This window comes from Bidens hawaiensis, unplaced genomic scaffold (genome assembly GCF_021521415.1).
Source record: "Bidens hawaiensis isolate Kalapana, Puna unplaced genomic scaffold, B.hawaiensis_p1.1 tig00009828_1, whole genome shotgun sequence".
Taxonomy (NCBI): Eukaryota; Viridiplantae; Streptophyta; class Magnoliopsida; order Asterales; family Asteraceae; genus Bidens; species Bidens hawaiensis.
This window is the reverse complement of record NW_027491736.1, coordinates 299,973-314,888: the sequence shown is the minus strand read 5'-3', so window position 1 is coordinate 314,888 and position 14,916 is coordinate 299,973. Positions and strand designations below refer to the sequence as shown.

Here is a 14,916-nt window from a genome sequence, read left to right as displayed (position 1 = left end):
TCAAATTTTGAAATTTGAAATTTGTAAATGAAAAGGAAAGATGATATGGCAGGCTTTTTAGTTTAGGGTTTTGGAGTGAAAGCGATATGAAGCTTTCAAAAGAAGCTAATGTAAAAGGGGAGACGTGGATAGGCTATTTGATGAACACAATATCAAATTTAACCTGGTGAAGACACGTGTCCCAAATGCATATGGTGGTGACACGTGTCAGAACCTCTTTTCTTTTATTATATATAGAGATTGTTACAAGCGATTAATTATAAATAACTAATGTAATAAAGCACCAAACCATTCGACCTAGTGTAAAATTATTTTTTTCTTCTATGTTTTACATACGGTTACCTCTGAGACGAAGAGAAAGTGAATTGTAAAGTTTGTATTACCGGATTTCTTTTCCGTCGTGGAATTACAGGTGGCAGGAGCAGGCATGATATTCATTGAAATGCATATTGTGAGGAGAAAGTAAAAAAGAAAAAACAAAAGTCTTTACATTAATGGTTAGAAATTTAAAAAGTGTAAAATGGCATAGCAAAACAGTATAGTTGGTGGAAACCTTATTTAACATTTACTATATTTAATTATTATTTATAAGTAATAGGTTATAATTTAGTAATCGAGTATCAAAATTCAAAAATAAAGAGTTTATTATTTTAGTAACGTATCATATAATTTATTGATTTTAATTTAGTTCTTTTTTTTTCTAAATTTGATGACATTTTTATTTATTTACAAAATTTTCAACTATCTTATAAAAACATAATAGTAAGGGCATGTTCGTTTCAAGGATTTATAAGGAATTCTAAGGAATGAGATTTTAAATCCCATGAATTGATATGTTCGTTTCATTAAATGAAAGAATGAGAATGGAAACTAAATCCCATCAAATCCCACATTTCATGGGATTTTAAAATCCTACCTATTTGAAAGGATTGTTAAGGATTTTCTTATTAACAATAACAACCCCTCAAAAAAAAATTCAAAAAATTAATAAAAAAATCATAACTCAAAATATAAATCAAAAACGAAAAATGTAAAAAAACTAAAACGTTTCCGCCTTTGCCCTCGTTCTTAATTAAAAAAAACGAAGAATGAAGAAGATTCCAATTCCAATACATATTAATCAACCAAACACATGATAGGGATTCTTAAACATTCCATTCCATTCCAATTCCTATTACAATTCCAAATCATTTAAAAAAAGTCCGTGAAGCGAACGCGCCCTAAGTATTTAACATATTTTTAGAATATCAATAATCATTACCAAGAGAGGTAAAAGAGGTTTAATTATTAGAAATGTTTGTTATTAGCGTAAACCAATTAACGAAGAATATACGAAAAAGTAAGCATAAGATACTTGATAAAATGTTTTTGGCATAGTTGTGTATTGTTATGAAAACTCTGAGAGACTAGTGCTAAAATATTTTATTTAATTATGAATATAATGATAATAGACATATTTTTTATTATTTATTAGAAAATTGGATTTTTATCTATTCATTATGTAACACGAACCAACCCGATTTTGTTTTAACGTTTAGGGATAAATCAACAACACAACCCCCACCCCACCCCCACCCCCCAAAGCGACGGCTCCACGACTAATTTGTTTTGGGTTACTCCTGAAGTATTTTTCTAGATCCGCCACTGGTGATGACAATAAAGTTTGTAACTTTACTTACTTTGCAAATGAAATGTGGGAATGATTCTTCAGTTATGGTGATATACGGATATAATCGAACATTAGACTATGTTAGATCATGTCATGGGTCGATCACAAGGCTTTAGTTTTGTGCATTTGATAGTGAAAATGTTATGGATAAGGATATTTGTCGATGGTTAACTACATGAAGTCATGAACTATGAGGTAAACAAGTGAGTAAATCTTTTAATTTTATGAAACTTCATTTAGTATTATCAAGGAATAAAAGAGCTGATTATGGAGGTATGGTGGTGACGTCCAGTGGTGCTGGAAAACGTATAAAACAACAAGGGTTCAAAATTTTTATAGTACACAACCACAGGGATGCAAAGTGTAAGGGTATAAGGGTCCTTTCACCACAGTTTTAACGGTCAACAAACGTTTGACTTAACGGTGGGTTCAAATTGCGTCAAAATGCATGGTACATGTGCTCAAAAGGCAAAATGTCATTACAGGTGCTTAACCTGTAAAACAATATTAATTGACAATAGGGGTGCAATCTGCACTTAATTAGAAAAAAGGTTAGTATCATAGTATGTGACTGGTCTTTGTAAAATAAAAGATCAACTTCTACATTGTGCTTGGTAGTATAATATTAGCTAAGAAAATAGCGTGGTTGCTGTCTAAAGTATCGTAATTACAAGTTTTTATATTGTTCTATTAATAGTTTTCAATTTAAAATAGAAAACTGGATTTGGTATCACACTGTGAAACAAAGTGAGAAAAACTAGATAGAATGTGCATTTCTTTAAAGAGGACTCAAAATGGGAAAAGGAAATAGAATTTGAATTTCTTAGGAAGCTTGATCAAAATCATTCAATCAGAATAAAAAAAAATCTTGAGGTAGTAATGGAAGATGTCAATTTGATTTTGAAAGATGCATTATCGTTGATTTTGACCATTGCTTTTGTTAACTCAATAATGGCATCATGCATGTCTTTTAACTTTTAAGTACTATTACACTATACCATTGTCAAGTATTATTAGTGTGAGCTATATTAATTAATTAGGTTTCTAATGCTTGCATTTCTCTGTAGATTGTAATGCTAAGAAATAAACAATTTTGTATTTTACAGTTATCTTGCAAGTACATCTCAACCGTTTTCACAGCTTAAATTATTGTTCGTTAACATGTATCAATCTCGATGGTTATCAACCTAGCTACTTGAATGTCTATATAAAGAATCTCTTCTCTTGATTATTACTAGCATAATTATAAGTCCCACCCATGACCAAACACTTTCACAAAACTTATTAGCCTTCACACACCATGCTTCCATAACTTGTATTATGGTTACAAAAGAATTTTGTATAATTGGTAATTAAATTATATGTAATTTAATTATAGGGAGCTCTTGATGGTGGGTTGACGTGCTGCACAAAAAGGTTCATGGTACTATCCGGTTTGATCGTAACTAACTCCAAGAAGCCTGAGAAAAAACACCGAAGGAACACAACAGGTAATTAAAAATCTTTATCCTACATATAATTTTTCTGATCTGACTAAGGGGCGAAAATTGGTTGCGTTCACTGACTAGCCAAAACTGTTTGGGTCCGCTAACAATCCGAAACTACTATTCGCATATCAATTTAAATTTACGGCACCTAAATGGTGAGTAGTAGATGATTTGAGAGTAATATTGGTCTCCACTACATAGACATAGTTGTGTATAAAAAGTCCTAATCTTGCTAGGAAGTCATGGGCATTGACAAATGACATTTGAATATTAGATTCCTGTTAGATGAAAACTCGTACGATGAATCGGGTGTTTGAATTCAAACTCTGGTAATCACGTAACAATTATACGTGTTCATGGTATGGTTTAAAACTTTAAAGTCGTTTAAACCAGTCATCGGTTAGGTTTCACAGTTCGTTTTTTCTTTAACTTTATGTTTTAATTTATAACAGTTTAGTTTCGATTTTCGTCAACAAAAAACCGTTACTTACGGTTTGTCTCGTATTTTTAACTTAAAAATTGTCAAAACCGAGTTGTGGACAACCATACGTAACATGCTATTTTTTTATAGAAAAAAACTACGACAATATCATACTTAAATTAAAGAAAATAAAATATTCGTTTTTATAGGGTAGCTTTTAAAAAAATATTAACATATGAAAAAAAGTTATGGCCGTTTAAAAATCGTTGTGGGAAGTTGGTTTAAAATTAAAATAAAACTCATGCATATTTTTCTCAAATCGGGTCACTGAATCTTCAATTCGAGCCTCACCGATTTTTTTGTTTGTTAAGAAAGAAATGGAGGATAAGATGTGGGGGTCGGAATTTGCAATATAGGTTGTTATATTTTTTAAAAATTAAAAACATTAATTATATTAAAAATCAAAAATAAAAAATAAAATCCACGCCGCCACTCAACGTCAACATAAAAAAAAAGATAAAAAGATTTTCTATGTGAAACAAAAATTAAAAGCGTTAAAAAAACATGTTAAAACCTTTAATTTAATAAAATATGAAAGTTGAGTGACCTAATTGGCACACTTTTTAAAGTTGAGTGAACTAATTGAAACACTTTTGAAACTTGGTTACTATTGTATGAAATTGCCCCTATTTAATTTAATAAAAGTCTAGTAAAGTTAAGGATGAAAAATTGTAAATATTTTCAAACAATTGAAAATTCACGTTGCATTTTATGTTTGAGAGACCATTTTGTGTCTTCTTCGATATGTTATGTATGTTACAGATATGTTATGTATGTTGTAACATATGGTATATAGATTGTAAATCCATTAAAAATTAAGGTATTTTAATTTGTCCTCAACCTATACATTATATATATTATAGACTATATATATGACTACATCTCCAAGTGGTCAACCCAAATCTTTACTTTCTCTCCATACTAATTAAGCTGAAGCACACCGCTTGAATCTCCTTCTTTCTCTTACACCGATTTGACATACCCCAAATTCTAGCATTTGCCTAACCATGTACACGTTTGTGGGGAATTTAATCTTCAGCCACACACACTTGCCACCAAATTGACTTCCTACCGAGCACGTAATTACTAATTAGTAAATGATTTGCTCAGTCCTGCAAGAGACCACTATATCACTATAACTCCTAATTGAATACAAACATTCAATTGCATTTATTGATCACAAAAATTGATAATATAGTATCACCTAACTCCTAGTTACTTTACTGGAACATAAATATTTAATTGCATTGATCACAAAAATTCATAATGCCCAAAAAACAATATTACAGGGACATCAATTTCCATTTGGAAATCAAATTTCATTCTTGAAGAAAATGGAGAACACACCTCACATAGCCATTCTTCCCAGTCCAGGAATGGGTCACATAATTCCGATGGCCGAGTTCGCTAAGCGACTTCTCCATCACCACCACATCTCCGCCACTATTATCATCCCAACAACAGGACCTCCTCCTAAAGCCCTGATATCCGTCCTCGAATCATTACCCGAAAACATCCACCACCTGTTTCTCCCTCCAGTTAATCTTGATGTATTACCCTAGAACACTCGGCCGGGCATTCTAATTAACTTCACCATGCATGCTAGTCTTTCAAGTCTTCGAGACGCTTTAAGTTCCTTAAAATCAAAGTTCAAGCTTGTTGGATTAGTGTTTGATATGTTTGGACATGATGCAATGGAAGTTTCAAAACAATTTAACCTCTTTAACTTCTTGTTCTTTCTCATGAATGCCATGGCTTTAACCTTCACTTTTACATTGCCAAAGCTTCATGAAGAGACGTCTTGTGAGTATAGAAACTTGCCGTACCCGGTTAAAGTACCGGGTTCGGTTAGTTTTCATGGGCGAGAGTTAATGTCCCCGGTTCAGGACCGCACCGATGAGGTATACGAACAGTATCTTCTACTTTCCAAGAGACTGTCTTTGCTTGATGGTATTATGGTGAATAGTTTTGAGGAGTTAGAAGAAGAAAGCTTTCAAGCTTTACAAGGTGGAATTGCCGGTCAAACACCCGTTTACCCGATCGGGCCATTGATTCAGTCTGATCCAAGTAATGGGTCGGACCGGCATGCATGTTTAAAGTGGTTGGACGATCAACCAAGTGGATCTGTGTTGTTGGTATCTTTTGGTAGTGGTGGAACCCTTTCCTTAGAACAAGTTCATGAACTAGCACTTGTGTTAGAGATGAGTAGCCATAGGTTTTTGTGGATAGTAAGAAGTCCTAATAAGGATTCAAATGCTTCCTATTTTGATGTCTCTAGCCAAAATGAACCTTTAGGGTTTTTACCCGAAGGGTTTCTGACTAGGACGATTAACCAGGGGTTAATCGTGCCATCTTGGGGTCCACAAATCAAGATACTAAGTCATGAGGCGACCGGTGGTTTCTTGACTCATTGTGGATGGAACTCGACTCTAGAAAGTATTGTTCATGAGGTGCCAATGATTGCTTGGCCGCTTTATTCAGAGCAACATATGAATGCTAAAGTGATGACCGAAGCACTTGGTTTGGCATTAAGACTTAAAATCGATGATAAAGGAATATATCGAAAAGAGGAGATCGAAAAAGTTGTGAAGGAGTTAATGGAGGGAGATGAAGGGAAGAAGATTTCAAAAGGTTGAAAGAACTAAAGAGTGCTGCTATGAAAGCTCTAAGTAATGGAGGATCATCTATGGAGTCGGTGTCTAAAATCGCCTTTCAGTTGAAGAAATGATCATTACTTATAGTGTCTTTATTTTTCTAATCCATGTAATGTGTACTTGTTTAATAAGTTTTTGAAGTTGGAATTTAGTTTTTTAATAACAAAAGGAATGCATTGGAAAAACTCTAACCAATGGAAAAACAAAAGGCAACGTATTAAAATTTATAATATTTTTAATACTATATATCTTTTTTTTCTCTTTTCTGCACATTATTGATTATACCTTGTTTTGTGGGCGGCTCAGAGTTAGAAAACATTGGCATTTTTCTTTTTTTTAAATGACTATTTGGATCACTAACGGATCCTCGGTTTACATGTCCATCTCTATTATTTAAGTATGAAATCGTGAGATGCTAGGCTAACACGTCCATGAAAGGAAGCTCGTACATCAGTCCTGATCTGAAGACCACTCTCAGAGTCTCAGAACCATATATAAGTGAGAAAATTTCATGGCCCAACCTAAAACCCTTATTTTTTTTTGTCATAGATTAGACTTGAACTCAACACCTCCCCTTTTTACAAAGTATGTCTTTGTGTATCTTACCTCAAGCACTTAACTTCGAGAGGCTGTGTAAGGCCCCGTTACCGGTGCCCCACTTTTGACGTTGGATTTACTCATTCACATCGTTCTAATAATCAGAGTTAATTAAAACTTTACGCGGAACAATAAAACTTTCATAAAACGTTACATATCAAATCATAAACATGTCTTAAAACGTTCTTATTGTCTTTCAAAATTTAAAACATAACTTATAAAACATAGCAGATCTTCAGATGTCAGGCTTCTATTCTTCTGCCATGTGTCCCGCTCACGCCAGCTGTCGCATCCTACTCACCTGCGTGCATACTAAAAGTCAGCTACGCTGAGTGAGTTCTAGTTAATCATACATCAAACCATACAATCATGCATCCGAAGATACATAATAATTACTTTACTAATTTACTTTTATTTCGTACTCTAACTCATACGTACATAGTTTATTACGTTCATACTTTATAATTACTGTCCATTCTATCTCAGATATTATTAGGGTCTGGTCCCTATTTTCTTTGTCTATCTCAGATATTATTAGGGTCTGGTCCCTTTTTACTTCTATATCTCAGATATTATTAGGGTCTGGTCCCTTCTATCTCAGATATTATTAGGGTCTGGTCCCTCTTTCTTCATCTTCGTACATACCGTCTTTACATACCCATAACATACATACTTTCTTTAATCATTCATACGTATTCATATATTGTACATATATCTATCATACACATTCATCTATCATAAACATACCTCCCTTGTTAGCATGTGCAATATCCGAAGATCGTTCACATACCGACAAGCTTTCATTCACATTTAAGATATACATACATAACATATAAACCATATAAGGCATACACTTACCAGTTAAGGTAAATGTATTAACTATCACATCGAGTATGCACACAGCCCCGAAAACATAATAAGAAAATGGGGCTAGAAACTCACCTGAAGTCGGTTACGTTCACCGTTTATGGTAATCCCTTTCTTGAGCTGTGCACGGCTAACTGTATAATATGTACATGTATCAATTAACTATTGCTACTCTGATGCAGGAGCATCCGGTCCATTAAGTCAGCCCGGCCCGGCCCAAACGTTTATTTTTATTTATAAATAAAGTTGTTAAGTCTTTAGTTTCATTAGTTTTTTTGATTGAGATTTATATTAAAGAACTTTGTTTCTTTGAACCATTGGGTCGATTATGGTCTTTGATTAATCATAAGTGTCTTTAGCCATTTGATCGCTTCCGTTCCCGCATCATTTGGTATAAGAGCTTTTGGTTCTCAAATGGCTCGATATGAAGATGAATACTTTCTTGTTCGTAGAATCGCTGACAGAGGCAACGAAAGGAGGGTTTTCTATTCATGTGCTCGTGGAGAAGATCGACGCCCTATTCGCAGATTCTCCGACCGAGGCAGCGGGGGAGTCTGTTCCAACCCACATGATCTTAAGATCAAACGACTTCGACAACGAGTCCGCGATCTAGAAGAGACCGAACGGTTCCGAAAGCAGGTCCGTGATCTTGAGTTAAAATGGGAGATGCGCAAGGCGGAAACCGAGTCGAACACCGTCGTCTGGGAAGAAGGTGGCAACGAAGAGCAGCAGCCGTTTGGCCGTCATCCACCCAGGTTCTATGAACCGATAGATCATTACTACTCGGAAGACGAACCGATAGATCATTATTACTCGGAAGACAAACGGATAGATCATTATTACTCGGAAGATGAACCAATAGATCATTATTACTTGGAAGATGAACTAATAGATCATTATTACTCGGAAGACGAACCGAGTGTTGATGAAGATGGAGTTGATTTCCATGAAAACAAGTGTTTCGGGGAGGAGGAGTATCATTCTGTTGTTGATTTTAGCTACGACTCACCACCCATGTTTGATGACTACCGGGATGAGGAGTGGTATTCTTGGATGATTAGTGGTTCTTCGAAAGTTAAAGGGAGAAGAACAACTGCTTTTGTTTATCGGGATACTTGCAATTCAGTTTTAGTAAGTCAACCCACTAAACAAATATTCAATGAAAGTTTGAAATCTTCATCGTTAATTTTGGATGAAGATTGGAATTTTGATTTTGTGAATAAAGTTAGTATTTTAAATGGAGATAGTGTTGAAATTAATAAATGCCAAACAAAAGGTGGAATCAATCCTCAAGTACCACGTCTACTTGTTGATATATCTCCAATCATATCATGTTGGAGTGTGCAATTATTCAATATTGTGGCCGACTTGAGCGAGCACTCCTTAAACATTGAGATTACTCAAAAAGATGGTATAAATTTTAAAGCTACTAGCTTATCAACAAATATGCAAAGTCATAACTTAAAATGGGTTGGCTTAAATATTGGTGAGTTCGCTGGAGGAGACGAGTCTATTTTTGGATTCCCAATCATATTGCTGAAAATAGTGGGAGACATGAATGTTAACTCCCAAAATTTCGGTTATCCTATGAATTCGAATGTTAAAACCGGGAAGATTATTGGGATTTCCAAAGTTGTTGATATGTTTTCCGATAATAATGATAACAACCCAGGTGGTACAAGTCTAGAGCTGGGCGAGACGATTCATAATATTAAGTTGTTTATACGGGTTGTGATAATAATAATTCAGGATCGGGTGGATGTCTCTTTCGATCCAGGTGGCTTTGTCAAAAAACAAAACTCGAGGACGAATTTTTTTCAAGAGGGGGAGTATGATGCAGGAGCATCCGGTCCATTAAGTCAGCCCGGCCCGGCCCAAACGTTTATTTTTATTTATAAATAAAGTTGTTAAGTCTTTAGTTTCATTAGTTTTTTTGATTGAGATTTATATTAAAGAACTTTGTTTCTTTGAACCATTTGTTCGATTATGGTCTTTGATTAATCATAAGTGTCTTTAGCCATTTGATCGCTTCCGCGGAAGAAAAAATGCGGAGGTGAATTATTTTATCAAATCTCCTGTTCAAATTAAAAAGAAGAATATTGACATTACCATGTTTGTGAATATGTCGGTGGATTTTTCAAATCAACCTACACTTTTGGTTAATAACCCACTAAGTGATAATGGTGGACCCCCACAAGGATTGACAAAAGGTCATGCATGGGATGCAACGTTGAATAAGGGCTTATTTCCAAACTTGTTTAATGTTTATAAAGATCAAGAAATATTTCCATCCAATGCTCTTTTCGACCCAGGTGGTGCATGTTCGGAACAGGATGAGACAACCCGTGAAGTTAAGTTATTTAGACAGGGCGTGATGATAAATATAAATGGGAATCGGGTTGATGTTCCGTTTGACCCGGGTGGCTTGCTTTCGAAGGCAAAACTCGAGGACAAGTTTTTCAAAGAAGGGGAGTACGATGCAGGAGCATCCGGTCCATTAAGTCGGCCCGGCCCAGCCCGGCCCAAATGTTTATTTTTATTTATAAATAAAGTTGTTAGGTCTTTACTTTCATGAGTTTTTGATTGAATTTTAATTGAACAGAACTTTGTTCTTGGAACCTATGGTTCAAATTATCGGTCTTTGATTAACGAAAGTGTCATGAGCCATTTGAATGCTTCCGCTTCCGCATCATGCAGGAGCATCCGGTCCATTAAGTCGGCCCGGGGCGGCCCGACCCAAATGTTTATTTTTATTTATAAATAAAGTTGTTAGATCTTTAGTTTCATGAGTTTTTGATTGAATTTTAATTGAAGAGAACTTTGTTCTTGGAACCTATGGTTCAAATTATCGGTCTTTGATTAATGAAAGTGTCATGAGCCATTTGAATGCTTCCGCTTCCGCATCATGTGACACCCGGTAAATTCCCAATCCCTTAAACCAAGTAATCAACCTAAATATTAGGTAATTATGTTATATGCGCCTTGCGCGAGCGCGCCATATTAGAATCAGCGCGTGCATTTGTTATGTGCGCCCTGCGCGAGCGCGCTATGTTAATCAGCGCGTGCATTTGTTATGTGCGCCCTGCGCGAGCGCGCTATGTTAGTCAGCGCGGGTATGTTATGTGCGCCCTGCGCGAGCGCACCATGTTAAGAACCAGCGTGGGCATATGTTATATGCGCCATGCGCAAATGTTTTGGCTTTATGTTTTCATGTACCTTAAACGTTATGTTGTCTAATGGGTTGACCATCCCGCATGATGCTTAGGCGGGTGCATCCTAAATCGTTTATGCGCGTACGGAAGGGAACTAACCTCCCCGCATGGCGGGAACATTGAGAGCTAGTTTGTCTGAAGCTCCAAGATGGAATTGACTTCAACATGACTGATCACTATGTTGAAATACCAAGACCACCTGGAGAATCTACAAATGAAACTCAATGTCCCTAACTGCGAGAAGGTTACGCACCTACCCGCAGCAAAGAAATGTCCTTCACGCAGAAAGCTATGCGCACAAAGTAAATACGCACAGAACACTTAGTCTATTCTCCAGATGTAAGGAGATTACTCCCGCCCAAAAGGAAACAGTAGCGTGTTTCAGAGATTTTCCACTTTTTACTGTACACTGACAAAAGTGCCTGAAAAAGCATACTGTAACATGAAAAGTCAACTGTCAGCCACCCTACTCCCACCAACCACAGACCTGCATGTCCTGACCAAATCAAATCAAAATCTTTTATCCACTACTCCACTTTTAAATAAATAATAATAATTTCCATACTTTATCATCATTACACCTAGATATGAAAAGATTACAATCCCCTAAAGCAAGGGATTGTGTTCCCTTGAGTTTGCCTATAAATATGTAACCTAAATTATCACCCAAACACACTTCAAACTTCTCTCTTAAAAACTGCAAACTTGCACTAATCATCTCCCAAGCATCCGTTGTTTTCATTTCCGATCCTGTTACTAGGTAAGCCGAGATTATAACCTTGAGATCTACTTTCCAACCCTTATATTCTCCTATTTCTTGATCTTAATATATATACTTCTTGTTATTTAATCGTATTCTAGACCTTCAATTCAAAGGCCAACACCAAGAAAACCCGAATCTCGATTAACCCCTTAACAAGAACCACAGGTGAGTCTCACAGCCCCTATTTTCACTGTTTTCACTATTTTTAAACTATTTTCGGGGCGAGGGACACGTACTTAAATAATGTTTTATCATGGTATACTTACAAGCTATGCAAGCGATTATGTGTTTAAATTATGTTTCATGATGAGCAATGCGAATGGTTATCTATGGTTTTCGATGTATGTGCGCTAGAATTCGAGTAAGTGATCACTTTACCATTGGAACTCTAAGGGTAGGGACTGCTGGTTTGATCCACCCACTCGTAGGGGTCGCACCTCTTTGCATGGACGAGTGCCTAGTATGGTCATGGGGCAGTACTATGGGGTTGAGCCCGCTCGTAGAGGTCGCTCCTCTTACGCAGACGAGCGCCTTGTTTTCCGGCACAACGTCCGCGCGTAACCCGCGGGACGGTATACAGTATTATTCGCTCGTAGTGGCAGCGCCACTTTGCATGGACGAGCACGACTTTTCAGAAATGTCCACGCGCAACCCGCGGGACGGTATTACACTATTTTAGCTCGTAGTGGCAGCACCACTTTGCATAGACGAGTACGTTTTCCAGAAACGTTCGCGCGTAACCCGCGGAACGGTCCTAACAGAAATATGTTGTCAGATCTATGTTGTATCAAGAATATGTTAGACATGAAACCAGAAATGTGTTTTAATATGATTTTCGCCAAGACTATGACGCGATACGATTTATCAGGTTACTAAAACTTGTGAACTCACTCAGTTTATACTGATTCAAATGTTTTACGTGTCTTTCAGGGGATAACTAGGTAGCGCATGGAGTCACACTTAGAGCACCTCACGCTGAACATCTAAAACTAGCCTTTTGGAAGATTTTAGTTCTATCCCTTCGATGCGCGTGATTGTTCTCGCCGCGCAAGGGGATATGGCGTGGAAATCTTCAACAGTTTTTATACTTGGATGTTTTTATGTAATCTTTAATCAATGTAATGTATTTGTATTAAACATTTCATGCGCAATGAAAATCTTATCTTGAATGTTTGCAATGGCCCGTGCTTAAGTATCAATCCCCACTCGCGCGCGCCCGGCTGTTTCCGCCGTTCAGGGCCGGGTGTGACAGATTGGTATCAGAGCACTGGTTATAGCGAACTAGGAAAAGAAGTTTTAACCTAGACTATAACCGTTGGGGAATCGCATGAAATATTTTTCAAAGAAAATATTTTCAAAAGAAACTATACACACACTTAGGAACACGGGTTGCACAGTGTCTAGTGAATAAAGATAAAGAATATTATGTGCTCAGAGTACATGCGCTAAGTTTAATATATTTTCGTTCTCTTTTAAAGCGAGAATGCCTCCAACTAGAGCCAAGGGAATCACCATGACACCCGAGGAACTCGCGGAAATAATCGCGCAGGCGATCGCAACACATGAGGCCAGCAAGGCCGAATCAAGTCAGGGTCGTCAGAACGAGACCCCAGAACCCGAATCAGGAGCCTTGGACAAAGGATGCTCCTATAAGACATTTATGGCCTGTAGGCCTTGGCCATTCAAGGGTACCGAAGGGGCCATTGGGCTCTACAACTGGATTGACAAGATGGAGACAGTTCTCTCCATTAGCAGATGTAGTGAGAACCAGAAGGTCCTTTACGCGACCTGCATGTTCCAAGAAGCAGCTTCGTCTTGGTGGAAGCTTCAAGTGAAGACTTTGGGGCGAGAAGTTGCTCTTCACAAGACCTGGGAAGAACTGAAGGAAATGATGATGAGAAAGTTCTGCTCTCGCGCAGAAATCCAGAGTCTGCAGCAGGAATTCTGGAACCACACCATGGTAGGAACGGATATCGACGCCTACAACAACCGGTTCAACGAGCTTTGCCAGTTGGTACCAGACATGGCAAACACGGAGGAAAAGAAGATCGAGAGGTATATTTTTGGGTTACCTCCTGTTGTTAGGGTTCCGCTCAACGCCGCAGCGCCTCCAACCTTTGATGAGGCGGTAGCGCGGGCCATCACCCTTACAAGGGATACGGTCCGTGCGGGTATGTTGACTACGCGCGGAAGCGAGCAGCGAACCTCTGACTCCAAGAGGAAATGGAACTCTCACCACCGAGGGTCCGACTCCAAGCAGCCACCGTTCAAGAAGCAGGAGAGCGCAAAGGTTTACGCGATCCAAGCCGCGGAGTCATCAAGGAAAGGATACAGCGGGCCTCGCCCGTGGTGCAGCAAATGCAAGTATCACCACGAGGGTGAATGCGCAAGAATCGAATGCGCCAAATGTGGCAGACCAGGGCACAAGGCGATGAATTGCCGTATCAGAGAAGCTGGAGCAAGCGACAACTGCTACGCATGCGGGAAGCCAGGGCATTTTAGTCGGGATTGCCCGCAAAAGGGAAACCAAGCTCGTGGGAGAGCTTTTGTGATCGGCGCGGGCGAAGCTAAAGAAGAGCCGAATGTGGTAACCGGTACGTTTTTGCTTAACGGCCATTTTGCATCTGTTTTATTTGATACTGGCGCTGACCTAAGTTTTATATCCGCTGAGTTTAAAAACTCCCTAGGCCTAGCAAGCAGTAGGCTAGACACGCCTTATACTATAGAACTAGCCAATGGTAGGCAGTTATGCGCGAACGAAAGAACTGAACAATGTGTAATAGTCATGGGAGGTCACGGGTTCAATATTAACTTGTTGCCAATAGACTTGGGAAGTTTTGACATTGTGGTAGGTATGGATTGGTTAGTCGAGAATCACGCGGAAGTTATTTGCCATGAGAAGCAGGTTCGGATTCCACTGTTGAACGGAGAAACCTTGGTAATTCAAGGGGAAAGAAGGGGAGTTGCGACGAAACTGATTTCGCGCCTAAAGGCGCGCAAGTGCCTAAGGAAAGGGTGCTACGCCTTCCTGGCGCATGTAGTAGAGAAGAAAGGAGATGAGCGAAGAATTGAAGACTTACCAGTAGTGCGCGAATTTCCAGAAGTTTTTCCTGAAGATTTGCCCGGATTACCGCCGCCGCGACAAGTCGAATTTCGTATTGATTTAGTCCCCGGAGCTGCGCCAGT

The 14,916-nt window shown here is 38.0% G+C and overlaps 1 pseudogene; it reads left to right on the top strand.

The window, feature by feature from the left end:
* The first annotated feature begins 4,633 nt into the window (after nt 1-4,633).
* LOC143533648 (hydroquinone glucosyltransferase pseudogene) lies at nt 4,634-6,365 on the top strand (annotated as a pseudogene).
* Nucleotides 6,366-14,916: the final 8,551 nt, after the last annotated feature.